Below are 16829 nucleotides of genomic sequence, written 5' to 3'. Positions count from 1 at the left end.
CTCATCTCACTTTTGCCAGAAAGCAAATTGAAGATCCCCAATACTTTTGGGAGAATACTCTGTTGATTGACGAGACAAAAGTTGGAAGGTGTATGTCCCATTATATCTGATGTAGAACTAATACATCATTTCAGAAAAGGAAAATCATACCAACAGTAAAATATGGTGGCGGTAGTTTGATGGTCTGAGGCTATTTTGCTGCTTCAGGACCTGCAAGACTCACTGTGGTAAATGGAACCATGAATTCTGCTGTCTACCAAACAATCCTGAATAAGAATGTCTGGCCATCTGTTCATGACCTGAAGCTGAAACACAGAAAGGGGGAAACGCGTTGGGAATATGAATCTGACTGATGGCTTATACGTATCATATTTGAGAATGAGACTGACTTATGGCTGATAAGCACCATAAATTGCAGTTTAATTAATGTGTTTAGTGTTTCTGATTATGGCACTTTGGTTTATTTATACCTGTCTTTATACCTGCAATATTTTTGCTGATTGATGCTCAGTGCATCCTTTTTGCTGCTCCATTGGGTATGAAGGGCATGCATTTGTCCTTTAATCCAATATCTGGGATATGGAGTCTATTTCTGCTTTTTTATATTGGATGGGGTGTTTTGATGCCCATGTGCATATACATATCATGTCCTTTTTTAGTGCTATTATGCACCGCATCATGCTAGTGTGCAGGTGCCATTTTTCTAGGGGAAAAAATAGGCGTTCCGATAGATGCTACAGCGCAGGCACCACCACCGACGCCATTTTGCTAGAGAAAAAAAAATTAGGCTCTATCGAGATGGCGCAGGTGGAGCTTGTGCTATAACATCTGTCACAATCAGATAGATGCTAAGTTTTTTCCTCTTAAAATGGCATGGGTGGTGGTGCCTGCGCAGTAGCATCTATCGGAACGCGATAGATGCTACTGCGCAGGCGCGGCCGCCGGCACCATTTTGATTAAGATAATTTTTTTTACAACAAAACTATATGTCTAAGTAAAATGAAAACAGGCATATTATTCTCCATATCATGCTGCGGCGTCGACACCGGCACCTGCCTAATGAATGTGAATTTATTTTAAACCATATTCTATGCAGTATATAAAAAAGGATCAGTGACGTGACATAAGCAATAAGAACGAATAAGTAATCAGAGCACCGCATAAAGACCCCCACATGCCCGCCCTAAAGCACAAGACTCTCATTAACTGAAAACAATAACTAAAGATTAAACAACAACCACAAGACAGATTTCATCACCCCAAGTATTATTAAAATCAGTATAACGGCACCAACCTGACACTGTCTGTAGTTTACGGAGCACAATCCTGTTGACAGTTTCACTTTGATACATCCTACAACTGTGTTTGCATTTTTTGCTGCTGCATCACACTGTTGACTCATGTGCATTCTCTGATCTATAAGTATTCACACATGCTGTTGCTTAATTCTATTCCTCCCATTCTGTAGATGTAATTTTCATTTTTTTTGCCCAGATGCAGAATCTTGCATTTCTCCCTGGTAAACACCATTCTATTAGTCACTGCCCATTGTTCAAGCTTATGTAGATCCTTCTGAATCCTTTTTCTGTCTTCTTTAGTGTTAGCTCTCCCTCCCAGCTTTGCATCGTCTGCAAATTTGATTAATTTGATTAACATGAAGATGGAAACTCCCTTGACTTGGTCTTCTCCCGGCTTTGCTCAGTCGATGATTTCACAAACTCCCCTCTCCCGCTCTCTGACCACAACCTTCTTTCATTCTCTATCAAGAACTGCCATCCCGCTCAGGTCACCCCCACTTTCCACACTTACAGAAACATACAGGCCATTAACACCCAGAAACTTATGAAGAATTTGCAGTCCTCATTGGCCCCAATCTCCTCCATCTCATGTCCTGATTCTGCTCTGAAGCATTACAATGAAACCCTGCAAAGTGCCCTGGATGAAGCTGCTCCTCCTATACATAGAGCAACTTGACACAGACGGCGACAACCGTGGCACACGCTGCAAACACGTTTCCTGCAGCGGTGCTCCAGGTGCGCCGAACGTCTGTGGAGAAAATCTAATCTACCCGAAGATTTCATCCATTATAAGTTCATGCTTAAAACATACAACTCTGCCCTTCACCTCTCCAAACAAACCTATTTCAACACCCTCATCACCTCACTGTCCAATAACCCTAAACGTCTCTTCGACACTTTCCAGTCCCTACTCAACCCAAGAGAGCAGGCCCCAACCACAGATCTCCGCGCTGACGATCTGGCCAATTACTTCAAAGAAAAAATTGACCACATTCGACAGGAAATCATCTCCCAATCTCTTCATACCAGGCACTGTCCTCCCTCCCCCACTGCATCTAGTTCACTCTCTGACTTTGAACCAGTTACAGAAGAAGAAGTAAGCAGGCTCCTTGCATCTTCTCGCCCAACCACTTGCACCAGTGACCCCATTCCGTCACATCTCCTCCAGTCCCTTTCCCCGGCTGTCACCTCTCACATTACAAAAATATTCAACCTTTCCCTCACTTCCGGTATTTTTCCCTCCTCATTAAAGCATGCCATCATACATCCATTACTTAAAAATCCCTCCCTCGACCAAAACTGTGCCGCTAATTATAGACCTGTCTGTAATCTTCACTTCATCTCTAAACTCCTGGAACGCCTGGTCCACTCCCGTCTTACCCGCTATCTCTCAGATAACTCTCTTCTCGATCCTCTTCAATCTGGCTTCCGCTCTTTACACTCTACTGAAACTGCCCTCACTAAAGTCTCTAATGACCTACTAACAGCTAAATCTAATGGTCACTACTCCATGCTAATTCTCTTGGATCTTTCCGCAGCATTCGACACTGTGGATCATCAGCTCCTCCTCACTATGCTCCGCTCCATCAGCATCAAGGACACCGTTCTCTCTTGATTCTCCTCCTATCTCTCTGACCGATCCTTCACTGTATGTTTTGCTGGTTCCTCCTCCTCTCCCCTTCCCCTTACTGTTGGGGTTCCTCAAGGATCAGTCCTAGGCCCCCTCCTCTTCTCTTTGTATACTGCCCCTATTGGACAAACAATCAGTAGATTTGGTTTCCAGTACCATCTCTATGCTGACGACACCCAATTATACACCTCTTCTCCTGCTTTCACTCCGACCTTCTTAGAAAACACCAGTGATTGTCTTACCGCTGTCTCTAACATCATGTCCTCCCTCTATCTGAAACTGAACCTGTCAAAAACTGAACTCCTCGTGTTCTCTCCCTCTACTGGCCTACCTTTGCCTGACATTGCCATCTCCGTGTGCGGTTCCACCATTACTCCCAAGGAACATGCCCGCTGCCTTGGGGTCATCCTTGATTCCGAGCTTTCATTCACCCCCCACATCCGATCACTGGCTCGCTCTTCTTATCTGCATCTCAAAAATATTTCTAGAATTCGCCCTTTTCTTACTTTCGACTCTGCAAAAACTCTTACTGTCTCACTTATTAATTCTCGTCTGGACTATTGTAACTCTCTACTAATCGGCCTCCCTCTTACCAAACTCTCCTCGCTCCAATCTGTCCTGAATGCTGCTGCCAGGATCATATTCCTCACCAACCGTTACACCGATGCCTCTACCTTGTGCCAGTCATTACACTGGCTACCCATCCACTCCAGAATCCAGTACAAAACTGCTACCCTCATCCACAAAGCACTCCATGGCTCAGCACCACCCTACATCTCCTCTCTGGTCTCAGTCTACCACCCTACCCGTGCCCTCCGCTCCGCTAATGACCTCAGGTTAGCATCCTCAATAATCAGAACCTCCCATTCCCGTCTCCAAGACTTTACACATGCTGCGCCGATTCTTTGGAATGCACTACCTAGGTTAATACGATTAATCCCCAATCCCCACAGTTTTAAGCGTGCCCTAAAAACGCATTTGTTCAGACTGGCCTACCGCCTCAACGAATTAACCTAACTATCCCTGTGTGGCCTAATAAAAATAAAAAATAAAATAAATAAATAAATAAAAATAAAAAAACATAACCAGGTTCCTCTTATCATGTTCTCATACACTTTATGCAGGTAATAGCACTCTGTGTCTGTACTGCTACATACTTAGGCTGTCAACTGGTTCATGCAGCTTTACATGAACACCCGAGCCTTACACTATGGCTGGTCCGAATAACTAAAGCAATTGTTACCATCCACCTCTCGTGTCTCCCCTTTTCCTCATAGTTTGTAAGCTTGCGAGCAGGGCCCTCATTCCTACTGGTATCTGTTTTGAACTGTGATTTCTGTTATGCTGTAATGTCTATTGTCTGTACAAGTCCCCTCTATAAGTTGTAAAGCGCTGCGGAATATGTTGGCGCTATATAAATAAAATTATTATTATTATTATTATTAATTTACCTACAGTTCACTTATCTAGATCATTTTAAAAAAATGTTGAACAACACTGGGGCCAGAACAGAGCATTGTGGTACCCCACTTGAAACACTCTTCCAATTGGATGTGCAACCATTTATTACCATTCTTTGAGTTCAATCACCGAGCCAGTTTAAATCCACCTAACCGTAGCCTTGTGAATCCCATACTTGGTCATTTTATCAATAAGGATAGTATGAGATACTTTATCAAATGCTTTACTGAAGTCGAGATATACCATATCTACTGTATTTCCATGATCCACCCTATTAGTGATTCCATCATAGAAGTAAATTAGATTGGTCTGGCATGACTTGTTTGCTACAAACCCATGCTGGCTCTGGTTAATTACTTTATTCTTATCTAAGTGCCTGCTGTTTAATAATTGTTGAAATATCTTTCCTGGTATAGAAGCAAGGCTCACAGTCCTGTAATTTCATGGCCCAGTCTTCTTTCCTTTTTTGAATATAGGGATAACAATTGCCATTCTCCCATCTTCTGTTTTCCAGGATTTTTCAAGAATTCTGGCTAGTGGTTCTGCCATTTTCTCTGCAAACTCTTTCAGTACTCTAGGATATCCAAGAAGTAACGTTTCTCCTTGCGGAGATTGACATGCTAAGCATGCCGAGATGAGGAGACTTAAAGCCGCAATGCTCCTCTGGGAAATATGCTAATTATGCAAATTGTCTAGGTAGCAATCCTACAAGTCAATGTCAACCCTTTAACGAGCCTTGTCACATGACTTAAGATAATAGCCAAACCAGAATCTCAGTTTGCAGACACTGTGTTTCGGGGTACTGCCCCTCGTCAGTGCAAAGTGGAGATCTGGTTTGGCTGTGTGAGAGGCGTCCGACCGATATCCAAGAAGTCCCTAGGATGTAATTCATTTGGTCAGACTTTCTTGCCGACATCTCCCAGCCACGACTTGTTTTGTCATGATCATTGTAGTGCTAAAAATAACAAGGTCACATATATTGTACACATACTTGTGTCTCCCCTGCACTGCATACCTGAGTACAGACATGTACCCCACCATTAATATACTATTAGCCACACACCAATCAAAATATGAAGCCATAAGCAGCACTGTGCCCCCATTAACTATAATCTCTGCCACCCAATAAATATAAACTATTCAGTCTCAGTGATTCTCCCCAACTACAGGGAAGTTCTACCTATGTCCTTCACAACGAGCCTCATGGTCCAAATACCCCTGGAAAGAATTTCCCCAGCACTTTACCCCTGGTTGCCTACCACATAGCAATGGTTGAAAAAGACTCAGGATTGGGTCAAAACATTGCTTGCTTAATGCTATCTTACAAATCATCAATCTTTGTTACATTTTTAGTTTGATGACTATTGTAAATAAAACTTTTCCCTTTTTGCATTCATTCACCCATGAGTTCGGCTGTTTTTCCTATTGTCAATCTCTGTTCAGCCGGCAACAACCTACCCTACTGAGTGCGCAACTTCTCTATTCCCTCACGCTCCCCAGTCTGCCTTTTTGTTACAGAAAATATTCATTTTACAGTACATGCAAAATGAGTGAGATCTCCGAAATCTCATGCACACAATGCGTTTTTTTCCTTGCAGATATATAATATATTAAAATCTGCATACTGTAAATTCTTGCAGCGTATTTCACCCATACTAATGTGGAAAAATATGCAACAAAAGTGTAAGGGGGTGGCAGGTCCCCTCAGTTGCGCCCTCCTCTCCTTCCGGGGGTCCCTGTGCACTGTATAAATGTTATGCATTCTTAATGTGTTGTGCTGTGTTTGCCTGGTTATAATCCAACCAAAGAATAAAGCAAAGTGGCACCACTCCTCAACCAGAGGACTAATCGGACCTGTGCACCAAGTCAGACATGCTTCACCACGGAGGTGCTAGCGTGCAGGAACAAATGTTTGAGCTGACGATAGTTCAAAAGGAAAGAGGAACGCAGCACTCACCGGAGTTGAAGGAGGTATATCTTCTTTATTAATAACGATACATCTTCACGGCACGGGGGAGTAGGGAGGGACCCGTAGAAGCGCTACCGTTCAGCGCGAAACGGCCGTTGTCCGTCTTGCCTCACACGCTCCTCACTCCCTACTCCCCCGTGCCGTGAAGATGTATCGTTATTAATAAAGAAGATATACCTCCTTCAACTCCGGTGAGTGCTGCGTTCCTCTTTCGTCTTGCCTGGTTATAATGTTTACTATGTTAATGTATGTAACTGTGTGTTAGAAGTAGGGAGAGATTTAAGTAACTTAGGGGGCTGGGTCATCAACCTCCAGAGCAGAAGGAAGTCTTGGTCTGCAAGCAGAAAGGCCCAGGTACATCATCCAGGGCAGATGTGTGCCACAGAAGGGGCATTGCTCAGATCTGCTGCCCTGGAACAAGGAGTTATATGGACTGAAGGCTTACAACACAGGCCCCCAGGACTTGGGAATGGCCTTCTCTGAAGGGGTCTCAGGCGCCCAGATGCCAACGATTGGTTGACTGCGAATCTCGGCCACTGTGGACGTTGTGGGTACGGCCACAGCACGTTTCAGGGAAAGACCAGGAAGCCAGTGTTGAAATTGTCTTTTTGTTCATCCTTCATCGTTTGTTCAATAAAAGTTCCTTTTCCCCTTTGGAGTACAGCTGCCTTCCGGACCCTTACTTGTCTGGACTGCTGTGACCAGAGGAAGAGAAGGTATCCTGCAGGGAAAAGCTGAGATGTGTGACTTTGAAATTGGGACTTGTGATGCACTGCCCGCCGTGACAGGATTGCGGATGGTGGATGTTGTGGACTCTGGAATGGGGCTGAATGCGGCTGAAAAGATGGCGGCTGTAGGAGAGAAAAGTAAAGACAAGGCTGCTTATCGTGGGCATCACCCAGAAAAGTTGGTGCCAGAAGAAAGAAGGTCGCACCCCATTGTGACAGATGCCCACCCAGAATGGGTGCAGGTGAAAATGGAGCAGCCGCCCTTACAGCCTGAGCAGGAGAAACGGGTGGAGCAGCAAGGAATGACCCCACCCACGAATGGGTGGAACCTGAAAAAGATGGACTGTCTGTTAGAGGATGAGACACCATTACCGGCTGGCATGGAGAGGAGCAGTATGTCCTGCCATGATGGCATTGGCCACCAGGATTGGAGGCGCTACAAGGCCCGGGCAGAGACGGGCCTGAGGTTCAAGGTCTCGTTGTCGGAAGAGCTGGAGTAGCGACCCCAATGGCGGCAGCCAAGACAGCAAGTAGTGGAGGATGAGGACCTGACAACACCCCGGCGGGAACCCCAAGGAGTGTGGAAGATCTTGGGAGCGGCCTTGCAGGGGATCATGATGGCCGCAATCACCGATACTGATGGCCACGCAGGAGGACTACCGACGGCTGCGACAGTGAGTAAGGGACCCCTGTCCGGACACCCCACTGCTTTGCCCTTGGCCTACTCACCGTCCATGGCTCCGCCATCTTCTCCGGAGGCATCCTTTCTGCTGACCCCACCATCATCTCTGGAGGTACATTGGTGGCGACTTTGTCATCTTCCCTGGCCGCATCGGCACCCACGCTTCCCCAGGCCGCAAACGTCCCAGCTGACAGCCACGGCCTTTGTGCAGAGAAGCCTCCTGTGCCTATGGGGGCTGAGTGGATCCATGAGGTGATTCGAGAGAAAAGGCGGTGGGAGCGCCGCATCCGTGAGGAGTTGCAGTGCCCTGGCGGAGGAACTGCGGCAGGCCAAATGACCTGTGGCCTTGTCAGGTATCTAAACCGAAACAAGGGCTATGGCTTTTTACAGGAGCTGGAGACTGGGCCAAGGTCTACATAAATCCTGGCTCCCTCATGTTCAATGGTCCCCTTCAGAAAGGGGATTATGTGGAATTTATAAAAGAGCAAAGACCCCTGAGGCCCTACTCTGTGGCCATAAGAATAGCCTCCGACCAGGAGTCAGTCCATCACAGGAGACCCCAGGTGTGGAACGGCCGGCTGTTACCAATGCAGTTGCCCCACTGCACAGAAGAGAATGGTGCCTCTGGGCAGTGACGCGGCCGCAGGTGTGTCAACAGAGTCAGATGCAAAAGGAGCTAGAGGTCCACCACTGGAGGGAGTGTGGAGCCAGAAGAACAGTGGGAACGCCTCGTCCTCCAGTGGGTCCTCGTCTAATGTCTATGTCATGGTGCAGGAGCCAAATGTGGCCCACTATACAATTCAGCAGCTGTGTACAAATTGAGCAGCCCCCGTTAAGAATCAATATCGGTGCCAGTTGCACCCAGAGTAAGGGACTGATCTGCTTCCCTAAGAGGGCAGTAAGCCCTAGATGGCGTCCAAGGACAAGGGTGTCAAGTTTGGCCACCTGGTAACACCCAAGATTGTTTGTTTTCCCCTCCTCTCAGTTTTTTGCACCCATTGGTGCCTCCCTTACTGGATCACGGGACCAGAACCCCATGGGGGTTAGCAGCGGTGGACTCCGGATGTGGCTGCTGGACTGTGTGCTCCTGAACTTTGCCACACTTTAACCCTTGGACTGGCCCCATGTATAACATGCAGCCCACCATCACTAAAAGGGCCCATGGTCTCCTGAAAGGAGGGAGGGGAAGACTGTCCCCAGAAGGACTATGGACCTACCTGCAGAGAGACTGGGACTTTAATTTTTATATTTGTTCATCAAGGTTGCCACATCCATCATTGTCCTCTCCTGACTCCCATCATTGTCCTCTCCCGCATCCATCATTATCCCCTACCCACTCCCATCATTATCCTCTCCCCACTCCCATCATTGTTCTCTCCACCCCATCATTTTATCTCTCCCCTATATCCATCATTGTTCTCCCCCACTCTCATCATTGTCCCCTCCCCACTCTCATCATTGTTCTCCCCACCCCCATCATGGTCCTCTCCCCACCACCATCATTGTCCTCTCCCCCACATCCATCATTGTTCTCCCCCACATCTATCATTGTTTCCCCTACTCCCATCATTGTTTTTTCCCACATCCATTATTGTCCTCTCCCCACTCCCATCATTGTCCTCTCCCCACACCCAGCATTGTTCTCCCCTACCATCCATCATTATTCTCTCCCCATTGTATTGGAAAAAAAACAACAACACTCACCTCTCCATCTGTCCCCCCACAGCATTGTCATGAGTGGCAACTTTCTAAATGACACAGGTGCGTGCTGCATACTGACCTCATCAAGCCACGTGTGCCTGTGTCACTGAGAAAGCGATGTCAGGAAGCAAAGGATGGATTCCTGCAGCTCCACTGCCATTTCCTCTTCTAGGCAGCAGAGCTTCATGATCTCTCCCTGCCCTCCACACATGATGAGGGCAATCTGGTCATGGGCCCCCCCAAAGCCTCGGCTCCGAGAAACAAGCCAGATTGCCCTCATTATTAGCTGCCCTGAAAGGGGCCCCCTCCATCTCCAGTGCAGTTGCACTGTCTGCACTGGCAATATGTCCGTCCTTGATCTGAAGTAGCCTTCATCCCTCTCCCTCTTGGTCATATAGCTCTTACATAGTCTGGTGATGTTTTGGGTCATTGTCCAGTAACAGCACAAATGGTCCCACTAAACACAAGCCAGATGGGATGACATATAATTGCAAAATGCTGTGGTAGCCATGTTGGGTAAGTGTCAGGGGCATAACTACCGCGGTCGCAGTGGTCGCAGCTGCGACGGGGCCCAGACTACTTAGGGGCCCCATGGACAGTAGTGAAGGAGAATAAAATGACCCATGATTGATGATGACCCACCATTTGTGAGTGACCCGCAGCAGGGAGCCGTCACCGCTCTCTAATTATACTTACCTACTCCCGGCGCGGTCCCTGGACGTCCCTGCTTCTTCCAGCGCTGCAGATTCTTCCTGCACTGAGCGGTCACATGGTCCCGCTCATTACAGAAATGAATATGCGGCTCCACCCCCCATAGGAGTGGAGCCGCATATTCATTTCTGTAATGAACGTGACCATGTGACCGCTCAATACAGGAAGAAGATGCAGCGGTGGATTCGTGGAAGCAGGGACGCAGCGCCAGGAGCAGGTGAGTATACAGCGCTGCGCAGCGCTGCACGATATTTACCTCTCCTCGTTCCGGTGCGGCTCTGTCATCAGCGTCCTCTGGCTGTGACGCTCAGGTCAGAGGGCGCGGTGACGTAGTCAGTGCGCGCCCTCTGCTGAACATCAGTGCCGAAGACGGAGCCGCACGAGGAGCAGCCAGGTAAATATTGAAAGTGCCGGGGGTCCTGAGCGAAGAGAGAGAGGTGAGGTGAGTATGTGATTTATTTTTTTTATGGCAGCAAAAGCATAAGGGGCAAGTCGCAAGTGGCTATACGGAGCATCTTATGGGGCCATAACACTTGTGCAGCACTATAAGGGGCAGTGGCTGTGCGGAGCATCTTATGGGGCCATAACACTTGTGCAGCGCCAGCACTATAAGGGGCAGTGGCTGTGCGGAGCATCTTATGGGGCCGTAACACTTGTGCAGCGCCAGCACTATAAGGGGCAAGTGGCTGAGCAGAGCATCTTATTGGGCCGTAACGATTGTGCAGCACTATATAGGGCAAATATCTCTATGGAGCATCTTATGGGGCCATTATTACCCTTTATGCAGGATTTTATGGGGCATATTTTAATATGGAGCATCTAATGGGGCCCATCAAACTTTATGGAGCATTATATGGGGCTCCTGATTCCATATGGATAGTCAAAAACACTTAACCTACTGATGTCTCAATTCATTTTACTTTTATTGATATCTATTTTTACTTTTGACATTTACCAGTTGCTGCTGCATTTTCCATCCTAGGCTTATACTCGAGACATTAAATTTTCCCAGTTTTTTGTGGCAAAATTAGGGGGGTCGGTTTATACTCGGGTCGGCTTATACTCGAGCATATACGGGTAGTTCTATATTGGTTGGATCCTTTATCTTATTGGATATAGTAATGTGATGTTGAAACCTTATGGTCAGCATATTCAATAGTGAATTGCACTGGTCCTGGATCAGATTTTGGGCTGTGCCACACTCAAAGGGACACTGTCACCCCCTCCATCCGTTAGAAACTAAAAGAGCCACCTTGTGCAGCAGTAATGCTGCATTCTAACAAGGTGGCTCTTTTAGTTTGTGGTGCCGTTATAGCCAAAATAAAGCGTTTTATAATTTCGCCAAAATACCTGTCTTAACCCCCCTGCTGCACACGCCACACTTCAGTCACTCAAATCTTCTTCGGCGCCGGGCGCCGCCCCCTCCGCGCTATTTTCCACTCAAATCCGGCCCCTACGCTGTTTTCTTCTGCCTGGGGCAGGCGCAGTGAGCGATGCCCATCTGACCTCAGATGCAGTCTCGCAGACTGCGCCTGCGCGGCCGCCCTGCCTGTGAATCCCAGCCCCGCACTGTGCATAATGCATAACACACTGCATGGGGGGGGGGGGCCATTTGAAAATTCGCACCGTGGCCCACAACTTTGTTGTTACGCCACTGGTAAGTGTGCAGTGTATTTGGAATAAATCACCAACAGTGTCACCAGCAAAACACTCTAATAAAAACACACCATCCCTAACGTGTCTCTACACTGTGTTCCAAATTATTATGCACAAAGAGTTTAGGAGTGATAAGGTTAGAATTTTTTTTGTTTGTCATTTAAACCCATTGATGGTGATGTGTGTCAGGGCTCTTTATCACTGAAAGCAATTGCAAATACCTGTGCAAATTAGTTTGGCAGGTGTGTCCAAATAAAGGCAAGACTACTTAAGAAGGCTGTTCCACATTATTAAGCAGCCTACATTTTTTGCCAAAATGGGAAAGAAAAAGGATGTATCGGCTGCTGAGAAGCAACAAATTGTGGAGTATTTAGGTCAAGGCATGACTACAATCAACATTGCCAAGACACTTCATCGTGATCATCGCACAATCAAGAAGTATGTAGCTGATTCCCAGCACACACGTGTGCGTGCTGATAAGGAAAAATTGAGGACCCTTTCCAACAGGCAATTGCGTAAGGTTAAAAGAGCAGCTGCAAAAATGCCTTGTCATAGAAGCAGACAAGTTTTTGAAGCTGCTGGTGCCTCCAACGTCCCCAGAACAACAAGATGCAGGGTCCTTCAGAGGTTTGCAGCTGTGCGTAAGCCATCCTGTCGACCACCTCTATCCACTGCACACAAGCAGAAACGGCTCCAGTGGGCCAAACGATACATGAAGATTGACTTCCAAACTGTTTTGTTCACCGATGAGTGCCGTGCAACGCTCGATGGTCCAGATCAGAGGTGTCAAACTGCATTCCTCGAGGGCCGCCAACAGGTCATGTTTTCAGGATTTCCTTGTATTGCACAGGTGATAATTTAATCACCTGCACAGAATGATTCCAGCACCTTGTGGAATGCTAAGGAAATCCTGAAAACATGACTTGTTGGCGGCCCTCGAGGAATGCAGATTGACACCTCTGGTCCAAATGGATGGAGTGGAGGATGGCTGGTTGATGGACACCCCATGAAAACACGGCTAAGGCACCAACAAGGATGAGATGGAGTAATGTTTTGGGCTGGAATCATGGGGAGAGAGATTGTCGGCCCCTTTATGATCCCTGAAGGGGTAAAGATGAACTCCATAATCTATGTGGAGTTTCTAAAACAACACTTCCTGCCATGGTTCAAGAGGAAGAACCGTGCTTTCCGCAGCAAGATCATTTTCATGCATGATAATGCACCGTCTCATGCTGCAAAAAACACATCTGCATCTCTGGCTGCTATGGGCATAAAAGAGGACAAACTTATGGTGTGGCCACCATCTTCCCCTGACCTCAACCCCATTGGGAACCTCTGCAGCATCATCAAAAGGAGTGTCTATGATGGCGGGAGGCAGTTCACATCTAAGTAACAGCTCTGGGAGGGTATTCTGTCCACATGCAAAACAATTGAAGCAGAAACCATCCAAAAAACTGACAAATTCAATGGACGAGAGAGTTCAGAAGCTTCTTTCGAACAAGGGGTCCTATGTGCAAATGTAACATCACCTAGAAAAAAGTTTTCACTTGAAAACTGTTTGATTTCATTTTGTAATAAGCTGATAATGCTTATAACTTCACAATTGACCATTTTTTTGTTCAAAATAAAAAAAAAAGGTTGAAAACTCTGCTGTGCATAATAATTTGGAACTTGCATTTTGAGTGTTTATTTTTTTTTAAAAAAGATACTGTTTTCATAGGCAGTTTGTTCCAAAACATTGCAATTATACTAGAATAGTAGATGACTGGAAAATAGCAATGACTGCAATTCAGATAGGTAATTTAGAGAAAATATGAGGAAATATTATTTGCATAATAATTTGAAACACAGTGTAAATTAACGGCACCAATATTAGTAATTTGGTTTTAAGTTTGTATAAAAAATATATACTTTTTACACAGATACAGCCCTTGAGCCATCCTGGAAATGTATCTGCTTCATGTGGAGGATTTTGGAGGATAGGCACTAAAATTGTAATTAGAATCAAATAAGTTCTCTGCAGAGAAGAGAGCCTCGAATATCCTTACATTAGGCCTGCTCAGGCTGTAAGAGGATTGGTGGGTGTAGTGTGGTTGTCCTTTAAAGAAACTGCAGGATGGCCCCAACTGGGGACTCCATTCTTAATTTGACTCAAAATTAGTGTTGAGCATTCCGATACCGCAAGTATCGGGTATCGGCCGATATTTGCTGTATCGGAATTCCGATACCGAGATCCGATACTTTTGTGGTATCGGGTATCGGTATCGAAACAACATTAATGTGTAAAAGAAAGAATTAAAATAAAAAATATTGCTATACTCACCTCTCCGACGCAGCCTGGACCTCACCGAGGGAACCGGCAGCGTTGTTTGCTTAAAATGCGCGCTTTTCCTTCCTTCTGTGACGTCACGGCTTCTGATTGGTCGCGTGCCGCCCATGTGGCCGCGACGCGACCAATCACAGCAAGCCGTGACGTAATTTTCAGGTCCTTCTAGGCATTCAGTATTTTAAAATTACGTCCCGGCTTTGTGATTGGTCGCGTCGCGGTCACATGGGCGACGCGACCAATCACAAGCCGTGACGTCACGGGAGGCAGGAGACGCGCGCATTTTAAAATGCGCGCGTGTCCAGCCTCCCGTGATGTCACGGCTTGTGATTGGTCGCGTCGCCCATGTGACCGCGACGCGACCAATCACAAGCCAGAACGTAATTTTAAAATCCTGAAGGACCTGAAATTACGTCACGGCTTGCTGTGATTGGTTGCGTCGCGGCCACATGGGCGACGCGACCAATCACAAGCCGTGACGTCACGGGAGGCTGGACACGCGCGCATTTTAAAATGCGCGCGTCTCCTGCCTCCCGTGACGTCACGGCTTGTGATTGGTCGCGTCGCCCATGTGACCGCGACGCGACCAATCACAAAGCCGGAACGTAATTTTAAAATACTGAATGCCTAGAAGGACCTGAAAATTACGTCACGGCTTGCTGTGATTGGTCGCGTCGCGGCCACATGGGCGGCACGCGACCAATCAGAAGCCGTGACGTCATGGAAGGAAGGAAAAGCACGCATTTTAAGCAAACAACGCTGCCGGTTCCCTCGGTGAGGTGAGTATAGCAATATTTTTTATTTTAATTCTTTATTTTACACATTAATATGGTTCCCAGGGCCTGAAGGAGAGTTTCCTCTCCTTCAGACCCTGGGAACCATCAGGGATACCGTCCGATACTTGAGTCCCATTGACTTGTATTGGTATCGGGTATCGGTATCGGATTAGATCCGATACTTTGCCGGTATCGGCCGATACTTTCCGATACCGATACTTTCAAGTATCGGACGGTATCGCTCAACACTACTCAAAATGAGTTGAGTTATCTTCTGGCCTCTAGAATATCACTAACATTCTGTGAGAGGACTCTTCACTTTCTCAGTCCACGTCCAGATGGCTTTCATGGGACAACATTCCAATCTCGGCATTCTCAGAAGTGGATTCACCAGGCTTGGCTTTTTAGCTCATCAGCACTTCAGGCAGAGATCTCACGTCATGCTCTTGAAAACACACCTTATTCTCTCAAAGTCTCCTTTTTAATGGCAAGTCTCTAATAATTTCCTTGGTACTGACGTGCTACAGGGGTGGCTCCTCACATAGAGAGGACTTTTTCTTCCAGTCTGCACAAGAGGTCAAACTCTCCCCTGTAACCTGAGGTGGCACACCATAACTACAAATGCACCTGTCTTTCACTTACAAATGACGGGCTATTACAGGTAGTGTAGCTCCAATTCAGATCGCCTGCCATCTGTGACTGCCCCAATCATCGCAAAACCAATCCCTAAATAACCTGGGCCACTTTCAAGGTTTTGTCCAAATGCCATGCTAATCACATAGTATTGTGTCTGTCTCAAAACTTTTGGCCACATGTACTCTGTGGATTGTGTAGCAGACATGTTATTGAAATCTTTGCTGTAGAGCAGGGGTGCACAGCTCCAGTCCTCAAGGGCCACCAACAGTGCATGTTTTCAGGATTTCCTTAGCATTTGGAAGGTGTTGGAATCATCATCTGTGCAGGTGATTAAATTATCACCTGTGCAATACCAAGGAAACCCTGAAAACAATCACTGTTGGTGGCCCTTGAGGACTGGAGTTGTGCACTCCTGCTGTAGAACCTCCACTCACCACTGCTGCAAGGAAATACAGGTGCATCTCACAAAATTAGAATATCATCAAAAAGTTAATTTATTTCAGTTCATCACTACAAAAAAGTGAAACTCCTATGTTACGTAGTAATTACAAGCAGAGCAATCTATTTCAAGTGTTTATTTCTGTTAATGTTGATGATTATGGCTTACAGCCAATGAAAACCCAAAATTCATTATCTCAGCAAATTAGAATACTTTATAACACAAGCTTGAAAAAATGATTTTAAAATCCAAAATGTTGGCCTACTGAAATATATATTCAGTAAATGCACTCAATACTTGGTCGGGGCTCCTTTTGCATCAATTACTGCATCAATGCGGCGTGGCATGGAGGTGATCAGCCTGTGGCACTGCTGAGGTGTTATGGGAGCCCAGGTTGCTTTGATAGCAGCATTCAGCTCATCTGAATCGTGGGGTCTGGTGTCTCTCATCTTCCTCTTTACAATACCCCATAGATTCTCTATGGGGTTAAGGTTAGGTGAGTTTGCTGGCCAATGAAGCACAGTGAAACTGTTGTTTTTGCACCAGGTATTGGTACTTTTGTCGGTGTGGTCAGGTGCCAAGTCCTGCTGGAGAATTAAATTTCCATCTCCATAAAGCTTGTCCTGGAGTACAGCTGTGCTGACTTTGGTCTTGATAAAACACAGTCTACCTATACCAGCAGATGACATGGCTCCCCAAACCATCACTGATTATGGAAACATCATACTAGACCTCAATCAGCTTGGATTACCTGTCTCTCCACTGTTCCTCCAGACTCTGGGACCTTGATTTCCAAAGTCCAGTGTGAAGTTTCCA

This window comes from Ranitomeya variabilis, chromosome 3 (genome assembly GCF_051348905.1).
Source record: "Ranitomeya variabilis isolate aRanVar5 chromosome 3, aRanVar5.hap1, whole genome shotgun sequence".
Taxonomy (NCBI): domain Eukaryota; kingdom Metazoa; phylum Chordata; class Amphibia; order Anura; family Dendrobatidae; genus Ranitomeya; species Ranitomeya variabilis.
Note: the sequence above shows the minus strand (reverse complement) of the source record.